The 20,617-nt window shown below is 37.7% G+C and overlaps 1 pseudogene; it reads left to right on the top strand.

Annotated features, from left to right (window-relative positions):
- Positions 1-255: 255 nt before the first annotated feature.
- Positions 256-19,896, top strand: LOC111146706 (annotated as a pseudogene).
- The last annotated feature ends 721 nt before the right edge of the window (positions 19,897-20,617 follow it).

The following is a 20,617-nucleotide window of genomic DNA, read 5'->3' on the forward strand; positions in this document are numbered from 1 at the left end:
GAGAGAGAGAGAGAGAGAGGAGGAAGCAGGCTCCCCGCCAAGCAGAGAGCCCGATGTGGGACTCAATCCCAGAACTCTGAGATCATGACCCGAGCTGAAGGCAGAAGCTTAACCCACTGAGCCTCCCAGGCGCCCTGTGTGTGTGTTCTGACTGTTCCACTGACCTGCTGTTTCTCCATTTCTCTCAGTTTCCTTGGGTCTCCCTATTCTCTGAGTCACAGTAATATTAAGATTAGGTCAAATAATAACCCTACAATGGCCTCTAAGTGTTCAAGTGAAAGAAAGAGTCACATGTCTCTCTCTTTAAGTCAAAAGCTAGAAATGATGAAATTTGGTAAGGAAAGTATATTGAAAGCTGAGATAGGCTGAAACCTAAGCCTCTTGTACCAGTTAGCTAAGCCATGAATGCAGAGGAAAAGTTCTCAAAAGAAATTAAATGTGCTACTCCAAGAAATACATGAATGATAAGACAGTGAAAGAGTAATATTGCTGAGATGGAGAGTGTTAGTGGTCTGGGTGGAAAATCAAACCAGCCACAACGTTCCCTTAAATCAAAGCCTAATTCAGGGCAAAGACCTAACTCTCTTCAGTTCTGTGAAGGCTGAAAGAGATGAGGAAGTGGCAGAAGAAAAGTTTGACTCTAGCAGAGACAGGTTCATGAGATTTAAGGAAAGAAGCCATCTTTATTACATAAAAGTACAAGGTGAAGCAGTGAGTGCTGTTGTAAAAGCTGCAGCAAGTTATCTAGAAGATCTAGTGAAGATAATTAATGTGGGCGGCTACACTAAACAACAGATTTTCCACATAGATGAAACAGTCTTACAATGGAAGAAGAGGTTATCCAGGATTCACATACCTTGAGAGACATCCATATCTGGCTTCAAAGCTTCAAATGACAAGCTGATTCTCTAGTTCAGGGCTATATGAAGCTGGTGCTTTGAAGTTGAAGTTGGTGCTCATTTACCATCCCCCAAACCCTAGCACCCTCAAGAATTACACTGTATCTACTCTGCCTGTGCTCTATAAATGGAACACAAAGCCTGGGTGACAGCACATCTCTTTACAACATGATTTACTGAGTATTTTTATTGTACTGTCGAGGCCTACTGCTAAGAAGAAATGATACCATTCAAAATATGACCGCTGGTTGACAATGCTCCTAGTTACCCAAGAGCTCTAATGGAGATGTGCGAGATTAATGTTGTTTTCATGGCTGCTAGTACAACGTTCATTCTGCAGCCCATGGATCAAGGAGTAATTTCAACTTACAAGTGTTACTTTTGAAGAAGTACATTTTTGTAAGGCTATAGCTGCCATAGAAAGTGATTCTTTTAAAGGATCTGGGCAAAGTCAGTTGAAAACCTTCTGGAAAGGATTCACTATTCTAGATGTCATTAAGAACATTCGTGACTTATGGGAAGGGGTCAAAATATCAACATGAACAGGAGTTTAGAAAAAGTTGATTCCAATCCTCATGGATGACTTTGAGGGGTTCAAGTCTTCAGTGGAGGATGTAACTGCAGAAGTAGTGGAAATAGCAGGAGAACTAGAATTAGAAGTGGAGTCTGAGGTTGGGACAACATGGCTGCAATCTTATGATAAAACTTAAACAGATGAGGAGTTGCCTCTTACGGATGAGCAAAGTGGTTTCTTCAGATGGAATCTACGCCCAGTAAAGATACTGTGAAGATTGTTGAAATGACAACCAAAGATTTAGAATAGTACATAAACTTTGTTGATAAGAGCAGCAGCAGGGTGTAAGAGGACTGACTCCAATTTTGAAAGAAGGTCTGTAGGTAAAATGCTGTCAAGCACCATTGCATGCTACAGAGAAATCATTTGTGAAAGGAAGAGTCAATTGATGTGACAATCTTCATTGTTCTCTTATTTCAAGAAATTGCCACAGCCACCTCAGCCTTCAGAAGCCACCACCCTGATCAGTCAGCAGCTCTCATCTTGGAGGCAAGACCCTCCAATAGCAAAAAGATTACAACTCACTGAAAGTCTTTCAGTGGTTAGCATTTTTTTAGAAATAAAGTATTTTTTAATTAAGGTATGTGCATTTTTTTTGAAATAGTGATATTACACACTTAATGGACTACAGTATCATGTGAATATCACATTTACATACACTGGGAAGCCAGAAAATTCATTTGATTCACGTTGTTGAGATATAAGCTGTATTGCAGTGGTCTGGAACTACGCCTGTGATATCTCTGAGGTATGCCTCTCCTGATCTCACAGTTCTCTGGAACCAGTTTCTCCAGGTTTTGAGAAATGCTAGAACCAGATTGATGGCTGACTTTTTCTGGAAAGTGAGTAAAATTTCATGGTATGCGTGTCATTAAATTACCTAAATTCCTGAAATGATTTACCCTTAATTTTCCTTTGCTCTGATCATTGTTACCTGTATATATAAATTTCATTTTTATAGCACTTATCGTAGTATACATTTGTAAGTCACGTAAATCATTTTTGGAGTAAGGCAGTAAATAGAAGATGTGTAAAAAATCATAGATTAGATAGGTGATAGATGATTGATAGATAGGTGGATGAATACATTTTTTAAATACATCTTTTGTTGTTCTGATTGCATAGTCTGTAGCTATGTGTTTCTGTATTTTGTGACTAGTTGCTGAGGAACCACTTAGAGTTAATGAGAAGTATAGGAGCTTCCCTTGATATTTCATTAGTCTAAAACCTGGATTTTCTAGATTCATGAAGATTTCTACCCAATATTATGGCAGCAGGATGTCAAATCTAATTATAATATACGAAGCATATTAAAATAATATATGAAAAATGATGACTTTTTCTTATGTGACAAAAACAATAAATTCTTATGTGTACTTTATCAAATTTCCATTCATATATATATTAAAATGTATTATGTTAGAAATCTGAAGGTAATATAAAAAGATAAGCTCAATATTGGACAAAACTAAAAATTAAACTTGGGTAAAATAATATGTATTTATTGACAGGCAGTTAGAGAAATGAAGTTAGTAATATTCAGCTTTAGTTTCTTTCTTTTGAAGAAGCATTCCCAAATACAAATCATTCTTGTCCCTCTTGGCCAGTTATTTCTGGTACTGCTCAGAGTCCTAGCACAAGTATGATGTGGGCCCCTTCTTGACATTCTGGCTGGCTAGCCAAATGTCAGTTTAAAAAAAGATAAGGTTGTTATTCATTCATTATTATTCATCCATGTATTGAGATACTGTGCCAGGTGCCAGGAATGTAAAGATAAATAAGTAATAGAATTTCACAATTTAGTATGCTGACTGTAGTCTCAAAGGAGCAAATAGATTTGTTGTGGCAGAGTCTACAAGTTTTCTATCCAATGTCCATTCTTCTGTCTTCCATAATAATAGAATCATTATTCAGGTGCCAAAAGACATAATTTTTTCACCCATGTGACTAAATTCCAAGCAAAGAAAGAAGTTGGGTAGAACTTCCAGGAAAACTCCTTAAAATGGAAAATAGAAAATTAAGGTGTTTACTAATTACAACCGTTACCCCTTCTCCTTGGCTGCTTGGTGTGTGGATAAAATGGCTGGAGGTCTACATCCCTCTTAGCTTATAAGACACCTTTACATGCTAGATGGCAGAAAAGAATGATAGAAGATGCTAGATTCTTAAAGGATTTTTTTTAAGATTTTATTTATTTATTTGACAGACGGAGATCACAAGTAGGCAGAGAGGCAGGCAGAGAGAGAGGAAGGGAAGCAGGCCCCCTGCTGAGCAGAGAGCCCGAAGCGGGGCTCGATCCCAGGACCCTGGGACCACGACCTGAGCCGAAAGCAGAGGCTTTAACCCACTGAGCCACCCAGGCACCCCGAGAAGATGCTAGATTCTTGATGATTATAGACAACCATATAGCCGTGGACTGTCTTTACTCCAGATTCACTTATTTGTAAAAGAAAAATAAGCCTTTGTAGTATTTACTAATATATTTAAGATTTTCTGTTACATGCAGCTAAAAACATAAATGATTCACTTATCAATGAAAGTAAATCATCCACTTGATGAAAAAAAATCAAGAGGTAGGCCTTGTATATATAAGATTTAAGTAAGCACGTGAATGAGGCTGTCGCTACACAGAGAGAAGGCATACTAGTATATTAGAAGTAGGAAGTTACATTGAGTGTCCTCTAAATACATTAATTCATTCAATGTGAGTTACTAATTCGGAGTCTATGAAGAAAAAAATAAAGAATAATGAATGAATGATAATTTAGAACCAGTTTATAAATGGTCTTCAATGTCTAAGCTAAGAAGATTAGTTTCTATTTTTTCTTATGATATGGTCATTAGGATTATTTAAAAAGTAAGAGAAAATAATAATCTTTAGAGCTGAATGGACCTTAAAATCTACTACTCTAGTGGTTTTCAAAATGTGCTATGGGGGATCCCCATGAGAACCACTTGGTGGTCAGAGGGCTGGGGCAGAGTTTGGGGCTGCTGACTAAGTCCACATAAACCACAATCTCTCATTCAGAACAACTCCATTTTTATTTGTTCGTAATGCCACACAGAGCTTTTTTGAAAAGAATATTACAAGACTAAAAGAATGTGAAATCTACCAACTGGCACCAATCTCTTCATTCTATTTATTGGAAAATTTTGACTCAGAAGGGGCTTTTGCCCATGATCTCACTGCAGGGTAGGACTTGATCACTCATGTGAATTTGGCTAGTGACAGAACACTAGCCAAATTCCCCCATTCTGTTATGGTGCACATAGAGCTGTGCTTTGGGAAGATGCTCTGAAGTACCCTTTGTTGGGGATAAATGCTGGTGGCTGGTCGTAAAGGCTGGAAGGCTGGTTGTAAAGTCAATTGCAGTTGCTGCTCCAGACACGGGGATGGCCTGAAGCTAGAGTAGTTTCGGTACGAACTGCACAGGTAGGAACATGAATCAGTCACCCTACATACATTCGAATCCTCCTTCGTCAGCACTGTGACCAGATTCCTGCTTTTAATTCCCTCCATCTTAAATACTCAGATGGTTTCTCTTTTTTTTTCCTGGGTGCATCCTGGCGTATATGCAGATCAAGGCCCTACTTTTTGCTGAAGAGAGCTGGTGAAGAAGGAAATTGAACTTGCACTGTAGCTCTGCCACCTGCAGCCTTGAACTTTCCATCTGATATTTGGACTCATCAGTCCTGAGGTTATCAGAGATGAAAGATAATTTTAGGGTAGTTTCCTGATCATGTTTTGACCTGTGAATCTAAAATGCTGAGAATTTGTTTTCTTAGTGTGCCCAGAAGTAGGCACCTTCCCCACAGTCCTTCTGCTCATCTGTGTCATGTCATCATTTTCCAAAAGTCACTTGGAGTCCCTATATCTGCTTTCACTAGGCTTTACGTTCTCGGTAACTCCCAGTGATAATTTCAATAATTGTTTTTCCCTGTGTCTTCTGGACTGCCATCTCATTTTCCAGTAATGATGGAGTCACTACTACCTTCAATTGTCCCTATGCTCGACAGCCAATGCGAAGACTCATCTTCAAGGGGCTCTTTACCTAGGATATTCTTCTGATCCCAAATATTGCAGCAGTCAGGGCAGTCAGGAAAACACGCATCACCACAGGTACTACAAATACAAAGTGATCTAAGAATATGAAACGGCTGGTAAAGCCATGGTAAGAAAGCTTACTTCTGGCTTTCAGAAATTCCAGAAACATCAGACTTACAGAAAAGGCACGGCTAATAAACTTGGCTCTCTGCAACACCAAAGCCAGGGACTCCCAGGAGGATGCCCAGATACCTCTGGAAGCTGGTGCTGATTACTGAAGCTGCCTACAGCCCTGAAGTAGGTCATTCTCTGGAGAATGCCTAGAAGCCCTGGCAAAACTCCCTCCATACCATCTGCTGCTACCCTTCTCTGAGAAGAGTAAGGAAGTTCCTTAGCAAAAATACCAAAATACAGCACAGGACACATGTGAAAACTGGTGAAACTGAATTGACAGTATCCCCAGCCCCGGGTTTGCACACTAATGAGGAATCATAAAGATGACTGTACAAGCTGGAACTATGCAAAAGGACCCATAATCAAGAAGAAAAAAAAACGTAATTGTTTTACAGCCTTTCACCATATTTGTCAAAGCATTGAAACCTCTTTTACTCGAGGTTATAAATGTAAAGGGAACTGAAAAAAATAGCAAAACTAATATTTACTTAGTCCATAGTAATTTTAAACATTTGAAACACTGACAATGAGTGTGTTTGATTTTTCTGTACAAAACATATCAAGAGTTGTTTGAACAGTGCTTGCCTTTTTGTCGTATAACTTAACTGCATGGAGAAAACATCTTTTCTATGCCTGGCTGAATTGTACTCCTTTCTAGGTTTAGATCAGCTGCCAACATTTTATGCTTTGAACTTTCAGCGCCACGAAATATTTCTGAGAATTCCTTGAGTGTAGGGTTGGTTTTTTGTTTCGTTTTGTTTTTTTGTTTGTTTGTTTGTTTTTTGCCAGCATCACTTCCTCTGGGACACCTTTATCCTTTTCATCACAACCACTTGCCTCATTTAAGTCAATAAGCCACTGCAGTAGACTAGTGAAAATCTAGCTGCATATCAGAGTCTCGAATGTTGGTGGTGGCAACATTCCCACAGTCAGCGATGTTTTTCTAAAACATCATCTACACTTGATTCTCATTTTCTTTTTTTTTTTTATTTTATTTATTTATTTGACAGACAGAGATCACAAGTAGGCAGAGAAGCAGGCAGAGAGAGAGGGGAAAGCAGGCTCCCTGCTGAGCAGAGAGCCCGACGTGGGGCTCGATCCCAGGACCCTGAGATCATGACCCGAGCCGAAGGCAGAGGCCCAAACCACTGAACCACCCAGGTGCCCCTTGATTCTCATTTTCTTTCCATCATTATCACTTACCATTTCTTTACTGTACTTTCATCTTTTCTGGCTAAGTTCCTTTTCTAACTGTCCATTTTTGTAAAATAGACCAGGGGTTTATCATGGGAAACAGAAGTAAACACAATTACGTATAATTTGTGCATGAAAAGAAAACCAGATGCACAATGACCGATGATCAGCATCCTTTGAAAGAAGTGATGTTACAAGCCACTAATCCCTGATGCAGAGATGTTATTTACATGATGGTTTATAGGCTGAAGAGCTATCAGAAACTTCAGACTTAATGCAATTACATAGTTAATATACTGTGGTGACTGAAAATTGAACTTCATTTAGAACAGGTATTATTTAACTGAAACCTGATGACCAAAATTCTGATATATTGGAACCTTACAAAGGGAGGATTATCTGGCTTGGTATTCAGTTGAAGTCCTGAAATAGCCTCGGGAGTAACAGCTGAGAAGAAAAGAAAACATCAGTGATGACTTTAAAAATTCAAAGAGGAAGAATGATAACACAAATAAGTGACATAGAAACAAGTGGTGGAGAAGTTGAGGAAAAATTAGGATATCGATTTTGAACCTCTTAAGTTTTAGATCCTGAAGCTAACCCCTGTGGAAGTATCCAGCAAGCTATTAAAATTTCAATCCCCATTTTAGGATATTTAGGAAACAGAGTTATAAATTTGAATGCCATCCACAAAGAGGTGACAAATGAAGTTACGAGAAAAAAATTGCTGAATGTAGATCTTTCCAAGACCTCACACATATCTGGTATGTAGAAAATAGCAAATCAAGAGAATGGTAGATGGTAGCATCCCAAGAGACATAATGAATCCAGGAAAGGCAAAATCATGTAGCCAAGGAAAGTGAGTTTTTAGAACAGAACTAACAGAGACAATGACAAAAAGGTAGGCAATGGTAAGAAATTGTTGCAGAGAAGCAAGACAAAATCCTAAGTAAGAAGCCATTATTAGCTCTCCCATTTAGAAAGTCCACGTGATTCTTTAAAACTGTCAATAATGTGCTGGGAGGTAGCAGGAGAAAGAGATTAGAAAAATTTGAGAAGTGGGCAGTAGATGTGGATGACTGGCAAATGTGAGTCATACTTTTGAGATGTTGGTCAGAGAAAGGAGAGCTTGGTAATGCACCTGGAGAAGAAAAGCATAATCTGTTTTCTTACAAGAGGAGAGTATATATTTTACTGCAGAGAAGGAGCCAGTGGAGAGATAAATACTGAAGATGTAGGTTCAGAAGAAGTGGCGAAGGCCAGAGTTGAGAACAGATTGATGTGACTTGGACATGAGTGAGGGTAATGTGTCTTGAGAGACAAAAAAGAAGGAGGTATCAAATAAGACTTTTAGGTGAAAAAGATTGAAACAGGTGGAGGTTTCATTAGCGCTTCTCTTCATCAGTGTCAAGTTGAGAACTTAAGACGAGCTGAGAATGGTTTATAATACTCATCATAGGAGTTGGTAAAACATACCTAAAAGAATTGTTCAGTATTTGTTTAACCTCACCCAGTGGGCCAGATCACATGACTGTGACCCATGGATAGGCTGAATTTTTATGAATTTTGTTTCTATTTCAGTTCTTAGCTACCTGTAATTTGGATTGGAAAAAGGGAATAGGAGTATTTCTAGAGGGATAGTGATACAGCAGGAAGTTAAGCAAGAAAACGACCTTCTAGCGTTAGGAAAAAATTTCTAAAAAGGAAGTCTGAATGTGATGTGTGAAACCAGTGCGAAAGAATTGAGAACATATGTTGACTATAGGACAGGGTGATAGGGGACATCAGTGTATTAAGGAGTGGCAAGCAATTCTTTGTTGAAAAAAAAGAATTTGTCTTTACAGGTGCTCAGCGAATGTTCGCCAATGTCAAATACTTCATCTTTAAGTTCAAATACGTAATTATATTCATACAACTCTAGGGTGCCTGTTCAAGCCCTGCATGTGTTTATCTTTTTTTCAGAGAATTATGTCAGACTGTTGGATCTTCTGCTTTTTTCTCGGAAAGCTTTTTTCTATGGGATTTGTTTCTGACATTATTCAATGTAACTTCATTTTTTGTTTCTTTTCTATCAAATAGATTTTCCCAGATATTAAAAAAAAATTATTGTTGTGTGATAAGGGAGATTTTACCCTTTTTTGTTTGTTTTTAAGATAACCTGTTAGCTTTGTGTCTTTTTGTCCATGAGCTGGAAGAAACAAATTACAAGTATCTTTCCTTCCACCTAATTATTTTCATTTGAATATGGTGTTTGATGAACCAGGAACTGGGGATGAGCCATAGCTATGTTGTGAGTATGGTGGAGATGTGCACACTTCAGGTCTAGCCATGAATTTGCCATTCTTGCTTTGGAGCCACCTGGAAAAGGAAAACATTTGATTATAAGAGAAAACCTAACTGGGGTGAAGCTTTGAGCAAATGAGAAGAAAGAGAAATTAATTCTTTTACATACAGACTCATGTCCTACATGGTGGTTAATCAAAGAACTTAACTTACATTCAAAGTACATATATTAAGAATCAAAAACTGGAGCACTGATATATTCAGGAAAGGTGTAAGTAGAGTCACAATCAACCTCAGAACTCTGCATAATTGCCAAAGTTATGACAATTTTTTTTTTATTTAACTACTCTGTCCCCAAAAGCTCTTTGGCCTATGGATGAAGAAATTTGACCATAGCACACGAAGTGGGGAGGGGAAGAAGAAAAGATACGCATGCTGAGGCAGCTGACCAAGAGAGTGGGCATAAATAAGAAAAGGCTGAGAAACAAATTTATGCGTGATTACGTGCAAGCGTATGCACCAGACCTTTTCCAAGTTCACAACTGGGATGCCCAGAGGTTCACAACTATCAAAATCTGGTTTAAAAATGCTTTTAATGTGGCACTTGCTAATGATGTGTTAAGTTACAAGGAAAGAATACTTACTATACACTGCTTTTGAAACCTGCAAAAGAGCATCTTTAAAGCTTTGAAGAACTGGTGAAGGGGTCTCGGGAAAACAATAATTTGGCAGCTACGAAGGGATGTGGGTATCCAGATTTCTGCCTACACCAATAGATTGATTTCCATATCCCCTACTTCCAGCCTTCTGTTTGCACCTGCTGACCTGTGCATGTTTCTGCCATCCGACTTCTGAGTTCCTCCTCTCGTACCAATGTCTTCTTGCTCAAAACCCACTTTGAATTTCCTTAAAGAAAATAATGTAGGAAAAGCATCCAGCATATGGGATGTAGGGGTTTTCAGCACAACAGCTGAAATGAATTTGATTTCTTGACCCACAGACTTCCCTGAACTCATAGCATTTAACATTTCCTAGTGATACCACTTTTTAATTGCTGTAGTTGATTGCTATGAGCATTTCATTATTTTTGTCTTGTTTATGGTTAAATATTTATGGTTAAATATTACAGATCTTCCCCCAACTTATGATGGGGTTATGTCCTGATAAACACATTATAAGGTGAAAATATCAGAAGTCAAAAATGCATTTAATACATCTAACCTCCCCACATCATAGCTTAGCCTAGCCTACTTTTATTGTGCTCAGAACACTTTCATTAACCTACAGTTGGGTTTACCCTCATGATCCCAGGGCTGGTGGGTTGCTACGGCTCGCTGCCATTGCCGGGAGTCACGAGAGAGGATTGGACCACATCATATTGCTAGCTTGGAAAATCAAAATTAAGATTTCTACTGAATGTGTATTACTTTCAGACTACCATAAGGTTGCAAAATTGTAAGTTGAACCATTGTAAGTCGGGAACCTCTGTATTATGAAAACTTGAAGCTCAGTTCCTAAAAGACTGTGGCTGGCTGCCTTCCTTCCTTCCTTCCTCAATCCACAACGCAATGTTTTGCACAATGACAAGACAATATGCTCAATTAATTTTTGTGTGAACAAATAATCTTTCCAAGAAAAGAGAGAATTCTCACCTAACTGTATTATTTATTCCCTCAATATTTTGCCTACAAAAGGCTCGTGTAATGCAGGTCACGGACTCTGATATACTGAGATGACAATCATGTTCATTTCACAGTGGCGCAAACTAGGAGGGCTAATTGGATTTAGCTCTCTCGTTTTGCAGGTGAGGAAACAAGAATGTTTACTCGGATGACTTTAACTTTCTGAAGACAATAGCGGGAAATGGTAGCAATAACCAGGACAAAAACCACATAACATTTTTGCAAGGTTATCGTCTATCCTGAAAGATGCTGTTTTCCGACCTAAATGGAGAAATTTAGTTTGTCTGGATTTTCTACAATACAAATTTGAGGCATAGGAATAATTTCATTATTTTTGAACCTGAGTCACTTTCACACTTAATTCTTCATAAAAACCTTTTCTAGGGTATGAAAAGAATTAGAATTTTTTATGTTTGGACTGTCTTAAAGTAAAGAGGTGGAAAATAGAATTAACTGCAACGAAATGGTGTGTTATGCCTCACTTTAAATTATTCATTTTTTAATTTCTTTTATTGAGCTTGAGTTTTTCCTCGTGATTGACCTTCAGACGCTTATGAATATCTCTCTGCCACAGAACTGAGTAGACTAGCATCTGGCCTTCCTAGGTTATGAAGTACAAATTCAATTGACTCTTCTAGGACGTGAGGTCACAGGGTGTCTTTTAATGGAAACTTAGGAATCGAATAGTCAAAGCTTGCTCTTTGAGAATTAATGTCCACCTATAATCAAAGTCCTTTTGTGCTTTGGCCTTGATAGTTTTAGTGGTGACTTGATTACGAGCTGACTTTAGCATACTTTGGACAAATTCTGATATGAAGAAGAACCGAGCGACATAAAAAGTATTATACTATGCAGTCTACATTTGATGAAATTCTTTAAAAACTGTCAAGGCAATCATCCAAGAAATGTATTGTGCTTCTAATGGCATGCCGAGAGCATGACAGGTGGGTGTGATTCACCCTAGACCACCAATGTCATGTTCCTGGGTGCTCTGGCAAGAACAAGAAGTCTATGACACTTTCCTTCAAATAGCTCAAAATCTAGTTAGAGATACAAAATAAAAGAATGGCTATATGTATAAAACTGAGAGAAGGGAAAAATTATGATAGGCTGGAATATTTAAAAAAAATTTTTTTTTTCTTGAAGCTGCATTCTAATTTGGCCACAGAGCAGGGCAGAATTTGGACTCATCGATGAGAAAAGCAAGGTCAGGTGAAGCAACACTCGCAAAGACAGATGTGAGCCTGAATTATTGTACATCAGAGGACAGAGAGAGCATCAGCCCGAGTGGAACAGACTATGCGTGGTGGGGTACGGTGGGGACAAGGCTGAAGGTACAGACCTATAAAGGACTTAAAAGAACTGAATACGGTATGCAGTGGAGAATCAATATTGTGTAAGTTTTGGAACAGTGGAATTAGTTAATGACATCACTCCCCTGCAAAGAGTAATCAGACTAATGCGTTAAAATGATTGAAAGGGGAGAGAGGTGACAGGTGGAGAAAATAGTTACAGGTTTCCAACTCTGAATGACTGCTGGGAAAAGGGTATGGAGAGGAATGTATAAATAGAAGAGATATTTTAAGGAAAAAACAATTGAGCATTAAGACTTAGTTGAAAAAAATGGAAGTGAAAACACAGCAATATGCCAACCTTACAAATGACCAAATATCTCTAATGAGTAATAAAATGTTTGGTGTGTTTACCTAGCTCTGCCACCTTGACTGTTCAATGAATTTATTCATTAAAAAGTAATGTATCAATGTCAACCCAATATGTAGGAGGCTAGCAAATAACAGGGAAATGGCCTCACAGATACTGCTCTCAGCCAAAGGAACGCATACCCATTATGTTTTACAGAAGGCCCTTCCTGACTGCCAAACAGGGATCAAATCTTTTTTCATTATGATACAAAGCCTTAAAATTTGCCAAATTTATTCTTTTACCCTTGTGCAGAATCCCTTCTTCCTGAATTTCATGCCACCCTCTACCCCTCTTGATAGCAGTCATTCTTCAATCTATTACCCTCAGAGATTTTTGAAATATTGATTCCTTTGTCATTGCTTCCTTTCTCCAAGAACCAACATGAAGAGCTGCTGTTCCTCCCCTGAAATTTTGCAATCCAACACGCCTTGGTATGACCACAATCTGTCTTCCTTCAATCTCTCTCATACCTACATTCCTGATACCAATAATTTCTCAATGACTGCTAGCTGTTTTTGCCTTTACCAGAAATACTTAATCATTATACTCTTAGTCCTTATACTCTCAACTCCCTTGCAGATCTCCCACGATACTAACAAAGCCAAACTCCAATCCTGAATTTATGCCAAAAATCTACCACCTCCCCTCATCTATTTGAGATACAGTAAGAGAATATCCACAATGCTTAATCTCAGTGAATTCCTCATATTCAAGAATACATCTAGAGAATAAAACTACAAATATTTTATATTTTTAATACTTCTGCCCACTGTCTGAAAAAAACAGCTAACTGCCAGTGACTGTTTCTCTAATTCTAGTGAGCTCTGTGTGTCTGCACGTGATGGGTATGTATCTGTGTTCCTTCCTAGGGAATAATATAGATTAAGTGAAAATGGCATCAAATTGCTCATTTTACCTCAAATCAACCCTCACACTCTGTCCTCCTTCAATTTCCTCTAACACCTTTTACTTCTCAAGTTTATTCCCCTTGCATCTCTACTTTTGTGCAATATCTGATCTGTTTCCCCTAGAATAAATGTGCCTAAAAGTTTTCCAGATTATGTGTGGCAGTATAAGCATTACAAAGGGATTTAGGACTTGAAAGCTTTGCTCCCCTGTTTAGCAAAATTTCAGAGAAAATAAGAAAAAAATAAGGATGTGTGTCAGGTTGTGTGTATGTGTGTGTATTTGTGGAGTACTGATGCTTATACCCAACCAAAATACATAGATAAGAAACTTCAAATTAAATGGAACGTTATATTTGTCCTTCTCTACCATTCTGAGTATTACAATATTCTTTTACTTAAGAAAACCAAGGTCCCAACATGGTTCCTTAATTCTCTCATCTGAAGGGATTAACATACAAGTTTTCTTGACCTGAAAAGTAACCTTTAGCTGACAAAGCATCTAAGGAAATGAAAAACAGCAGTGTTTCTACTCTTATCCATTTTTTTTTCTGGTCTCTTCTGATGTAAAAATATTTCCGTTTTCAAAAAACTATTGTTTTATATCTGCATATGTTAAGGAAAGCTTTAAATAATTAAGGTGCTTTCCGAAGTGAGCATACATATAAATTTAAAATTTAAGGCCAAGCAATAAAGTATTCTCTTTGAATTAAAGTGAACTCACTGAAATGATTCATTAAATACTTAAAAATAATTCAAACTTCAAGAATATATACTAATGAATATTTCTTATCTAGCTTGCAAATTAACTTGAAACAAATCTACAGAAAAATAGCTATTGATAGAAGAATGCTGATAAATCATACAGATTCATGATTTTATTATAAAAATTCATTAACACATGAAATTTATATGATTGTATACATTTCGAGTATATAATTGGGAACTTCACAAAGCCAGTGATTCACACAGGTAGATTTTCCATTTTTCTAAATGTACCCTTAAATCCCTAAAGATATAAATTTATTGCAACGAAGTATTACTAAAAGAAGCAGAGAATATAAAGATTGGAGATGGCTTTCTCAGAAATACCAAAACCTCCTGCAGTTTCTCACCTTAGACTTGGCTTGATGATGCCAAGCCAATAAAGTCAGCCTCATGAATGGTTCAAAGAATAATAGAACAATATCAACAAGTTAGAAATTCCGTGGTGACAAGTATTATGTATGTATTCTCTAAGTGATAATTTTGAAAATACTCATCTTTCTCTGGAGATATAAATTACTCACAATTAATTTGGTTAAGATATAACAATGTTTGTAAGTCTCAAGATTAAACCAATTATCAAAAATTACCTTTTAAAGAAATTTTTAAGTTTCATAGTTAAGGTAATGATGTACAGAGATGCAGGTAATGTGAGTTCCCTAGATCAAGCAATTGTGGATAACATAAGAATAGACTAGATCTTTACTTTCCTGAGAAAAGAAAAAGATATTTATTAAATGTTGGGGTTCTTAACAGGACACTGGCTAGGCATTAATATGCTATTTTTTGTAATTAGAGTGACTGAAGCTCAGGCAATTGCCCAAAAGTTATATAGTTAGAAAGCAAGAAGAGCAGAGTTTTGAATTCAAGTTTGCTTGATTCTGAAGACTATGCTCATTTCACTTTAACAGATTTCTTTTATTACTTTTCTGTGATTCTATATGTATTTCAGAAGTATTCATTATGTGATCTTTTAAATAATAGACACATTCCAATTTATGACAAATACATTATAAGTCACAACATTTGGGGAAAGCAAATTGGCAGTGTGTAGCAGATATCTACTGAAGACAAAATTTCTGGAAACCGCCTACAATAAATGGGAAAGAATGTCGCTGGACACAGTTAGAATTAGGTTCTTAGATGTTGCTAAAGAAACAAAAATTGTTCAATGACGCTTGTTAAAGATGATAAGGAAGACTTTATCATGTCATTATGATAGAAATAGGGAGCATTTGGGGCACCTGAATGGCTCAGTCATCTAAGTATTTAGCTCTGCATTTCGGCTCAGGTCATGATCTCAGGGTCCTGGGATCAAGCCCTTAGTCAGCCTTCACACTCCTCAGGGAGTCTGCTTGGAATTGTCTCTCTCTCTCCCTGCCTCTGCCCCTCCTCCTCTCTAAAATTAAATAAATCTTTAAAAACGCACTGACTTATTTATTGAGAGAGAGAGAGCGCGCACAAGTGGGAGCGGCAGAGAGAGAGGGAGAGAGAATCTTGACAGACTCTCTGTCTTGAGCGTGGAGCCCCAGCATGGGATCCCAGGACCCTGAGATTATGACCTGAGCTGAAGGCAGATGCTTAACCACTGAGCCACCAGGCGCCCCTGGACATACAATTTTACAGATGAAATGAAATCAGTTTTCAGTCACCCTTCCCCGACTCCCACAACCCCTAGTCACAAAGCTCTTAGGAAAATGTCCTAATCTGGCTTGAACCATGTGTGTGTCACCTGGATGAATCACAGTCTAGCCAGGGATATAGGGAACAATGATAGGCTGAGCCTGAGTCCGGTGCTCATTCTTCAACCAGTCACTATGGCCAGGAAAGGACAAGCATGCAACCAGCAAATAAGCCTGCTCCCCTCAAAACATTTTCCCGAGGACGGTGCTAGGGTTCTGTTTTGGAAAAACAAAACAAAAGATGCATTTCACGTAACCCAAAATATTTCCTCATTTGCTTAAACAAATTCAAATGATTTCCAGTCATTGTGACCAAAAAGACTTAAATTATTAAACTATTTTTTTATTACGTATAACAAACTCTACTAAAGAAGAAATCCAAAGAAAAGAGAAAGTTCTTCACATACAATGTCCATTTTAATATAACAGTCGATGTTTGTTAGCACCTAACATTCCGTTTTTCCCCCACCCTTTCCATAACCCAATTTTCCTATAGCGTTAACTCCTCTGCAGTCAAGGCGATTTTCTCAGGGAAATTTCCCAGTGATTAGTTCAACCACCCAGACTGAAGTCAATCTGCGAATGGCCTTCTGCTGGCCACAGGGCTCAGGTACCAGGATTAATGTAACTCATGACCATGACATTAGAGGGAGTTCTCCTGGGAGTGACAGAAAAGAGGTCTACTGGGTCTTTATGTGAGAGAAGTTGGGGGGTAGAAAACATTCTCTGTTCTGCCACCTGTCTTGATTTCTGGGCCTGTGAAGGCTGGTACTACTGGAGGTGTTTTGTAAACACAAAAAAAGCTGGTTTTGTGGTCAGTGGCCCTGGAAGGGCACAGCTGAGGAGTCACAGAGAAATGAAATCAGCACCATTGTGTTAACAGAATGAACATTTGTCCTATTGTTGGAGATACAGCGATCTAAACAAAGGCCTGTCCTTCAGAATTAAGTTGTTTTTTTGTCTTTTCTTGTGTTACTTATATTACAAAACATCTTGACACATGGAGCTTTAATTACAATATCATTTCAAACAACATTAAATGGCCAACCAAAAAGAAGTGGAAATAACTTTTTCAATATTCACCTTAAGAAATATTTGGAGACGTTAAATGTTATAGTCACAAAGACTGTAGACTATGTAGATATAGCCCACATCTATGTAGGATACTTTTCAAGTTAAAAACAAATTGTCTGTTTCACGTTTTATTACCTGAGCTATCAGTCAGCATCTGTCAGTCATATTAAAAATCTTATATTCTGGTGGTAACATACTTAGGTCTCAGAGGTCTGACATCACTGGGAATGAGCTATTTCGTGAGAGTCTACCCAGAATACTCATGCGTTCTTCTTTTTGTTATTTTTTTAATAAGCTAAGTATTTTTATGGGAATATTCATATGATGTGTTAAATACTTCCTGCCTTATTGGGGAAGGATGCATAATTTCATGTTTTCTTGATGACTCAGGGTCATCGTTGTGCATATCAATTGTACAGCACCTGGTGAAGTAACTAATTTGAGGAGACATTTGCCTCCAGATGCTATGCCTTTTAAATTCTTGGGGGTTTTGTTGTTGTTGTTGTTTGTTTGCTTTTTGGTATTTACTTTTTATAATTATTTTGTGTCTTTTACAATTCTGACTTGCCCCTTTCTGTCAGGCTGTTAGGTGTCATTTCTTGCTGTTCTTTGACATCCTGCCAATACAGTCGTGCCCCCTCCTAATTTTCTGCTTTGAACCTGTTCTAGATTAGAAAGTCAAATAGGCCTGCCTTTTAGAACCATGTCTAAAAAAGAGCACAAGAGTTTTTAGTAAAGGATTTGTCTAATATACCAAGTTCTGGAACAAAGACATTGAGTTATTTCATTTGGGCTACTTAAAGACTTCAGGACAGATGGGAGTCAGGAGAAACAATCTTACCATTTGCTAATTACAAAATAAAGAGCTCACTTGTGTGTGAAAGGGATTTTTCTGTTAAATCTCTTAAAATTGAAGGGATTGTTTTGAGTAATATTTACACTGAGTTAATTTGGATTTTGCCCTGAAGTAGGCTTGTTGCCAACTGACATGTAAATTTTAGATCTGCAATGAATCTTGAGCTAGAAGCCACATTAGTCAAGATGTCATATGATCCTTCAGATTACTGAATGCACGCTGTTTAAATGGGGTTCGTTAGCTGTTCCCAGCTAATGACAGGGCTGGTTTGTTATCAGCGCCATTTTTTTCATAGTGTCCTGATCTTCCCACAAAAAATATCTAGTAAAAGTCTTCCTTTTCTTCCACTAAAATTGCACTTTTTTCAGCTGAGTGAATATTTTGGAAAGAAACAATGAACTATTGGCCTAAATACTGTTTAAATCTACAATATTTTGAATTAATATCTTTGGATTGAATTTAGCTCACAATGGATAATATTTAATATGATATCAATTTGAAACTCCAAGAAGACCATATGGAAATGATGACTAAAGTGTTTACTCGAAGCTTTAAACACAATTATTTTTATGGTTATCATTAATGTTTCTACTTTGTTTAATAGCAGCCTTTAGTCACTGTTATTGCTCCAGCTAAGACATATAATGTGCTGTCTGGTGTAACAAAGTGTTATTAGAAGCAAAATCTTTAATATCTAATTTGCTAACTTCAATTTTACAGTTTTTGATCTGAAATGCAGATGTAAATTGGATCAAAGAGAAAACATTTCACTTGGAGAAATTTTCCCAGAAGCTTTTAAAATACATATCTTTTTCTTTTCCTTTTTCAAGAAGGATGAAACTGATTGTTTTGTGAAGTCCTGTGGAGTTTGAGACTCTAAGCAAAAAAAGTAGGGGGAGGATTCTAGAACTCTCTGGCTTATACGGAAGGCATTTGCTTCATGGGAAATTTCCCTCAGACTCAGTCCATATGGATTATCTTTTAAAATGTTTTCATCAGTTTTGCCTCTCTGCCTTTGATTGAAATGAGCCTACCCCTTGAATGTTGCTGAATTTATAGCTCTAGTAAAACAAACTCTTCTGGCATTTCCTACACACAATTGGATTTTTTAGATGCTCCGAAGACTTGAGCTACAGTAGTTTGCTTCATTATTAAAGACATATGATGCCTGTTGTACAGATTTCCCATTGGGCAACAGAGCTGATAAAAGAATAAAGAATTTCAAGAATCTGTATCTCAAAAATAAGTCCCAAGGTATCTTTCTTTCATTTTTTTAAGTTGGAGGAAAGCTTGCAAAATAATTTCCATTTTTATTTAGCTTTGTACTTATTGTACAAAAGCTGTGTGAGAACACAGCATTTATCAGATAAAATTATTTGCCCTATGAAATAAACATGTGTTATTTTACCTTTTTGCCTACCACTGGGGATATTAATGAGAACTTCCTAAAAATGGGTATTTGATGTCAGTCCTGATCAGAATCCTGATTGCAGGTACAGTATAATTTCAAAGGGAGCAAATGTGGTTACTCCTGAGTGTTTCAGCCCCTTTACTAGAACACTATTCATCCCAAGTAAAAATTTTTTGGCACTGCCACTTGTGAGGAGTTCAATGGTGACAGCTTTTATACATCCTAATGCTTTAATGTCAGTCCTATGGTCCTGTGTTTAGAATGTCATTGCATTAAATCTATCAAATTGCCAGGCCCTTTGCAAGCAACTTTGAAGCAGAATGTGTAAACTGCAATGAGATACTTTGTGCTCAAATGTCAGGGGAGAGAGACAATCGTAACCTAGATTGTCCCATCTACTGATCTACATAGCTTTCCACAGACACATTCAGTGGCCGAGAGATTCCTTCTGTTAGTGCAAAGGAGGGCAGCTCAAGTAAAGACGGGAAATTCACAAGGGGAGGACATCTGTTAGAAATCAGCCCAGAAGCAGGAGCTGGCAGTGCTCCCAAAGTGGTTTTTCAGCCTCTGCAGAGTCAGCCAATGACAGATGGACTTGCATCCAAATGTCACAAAAGAGAAAAACGCATTCTAGAATTTAGCATTTAGGTCCTTTAACTGTCCGAGTTGAAGATGTGAGAGCTATACAGACAAAGTGCTGTAGCTTGGGCACCTGGATGGCTTAGTTGGTAGGTCACACTCTCAGGGTCCTGGGATCGATCCTCACCATGGGTTTTGCACTGGGCACGGGGTCTGCTTAAGATTCTCCCTCTCCCTCCCCTTTGCCTTTCTCCCTGCCACTACATGTGGCCCCTCGCCACCTCTTTCTCAAAAAAAAAAAAAAAAAAAAAAAAAAACTATAGCTTGTACCCATAGCTTTAAAGACATACTTTTAATAAATATAGAATAGTATTTGCAATATAATCCCTAAATTTTCAGGAATCCTTTATGTCCCAGCCCTGAGTCCAGTTCTTCACGAAGAGCCTTGCTAAGGTGAAGTGCTCAGTATGTAACAACTCCAAACTATTGCTTAACTTCTGCCTGAGTCCTTTGCACGACTGGCTACTACAAAATGCATTTTCATAGCTTAGTCCTTGCCTCTAATTTTCCCTGTTAGTTTTTTCAATTTTACAAATCTTCCATGTTTAGAAGGCTATTAAAGTTAGAAAATCATGGAAGTTAAAGGTTGATGTAGACTTTAAATAGAAGGGGTATATTAGACCTTTAGGTTGATATTTGAGGAGACCGAGGCCCTTAGAGGTGGGACATTTTAGTAAAAACTGAAAAGCTAGCTGGTTGTAGAAGTTAGGACTAAAAATTATGTCCCCTA

Source organism: Enhydra lutris, unplaced genomic scaffold, assembly GCF_002288905.1.
Source record: "Enhydra lutris kenyoni isolate GAN:26980312 unplaced genomic scaffold, ASM228890v2 scaffoldscaffold2, whole genome shotgun sequence".
Taxonomy (NCBI): Eukaryota; Metazoa; Chordata; class Mammalia; order Carnivora; family Mustelidae; genus Enhydra; species Enhydra lutris.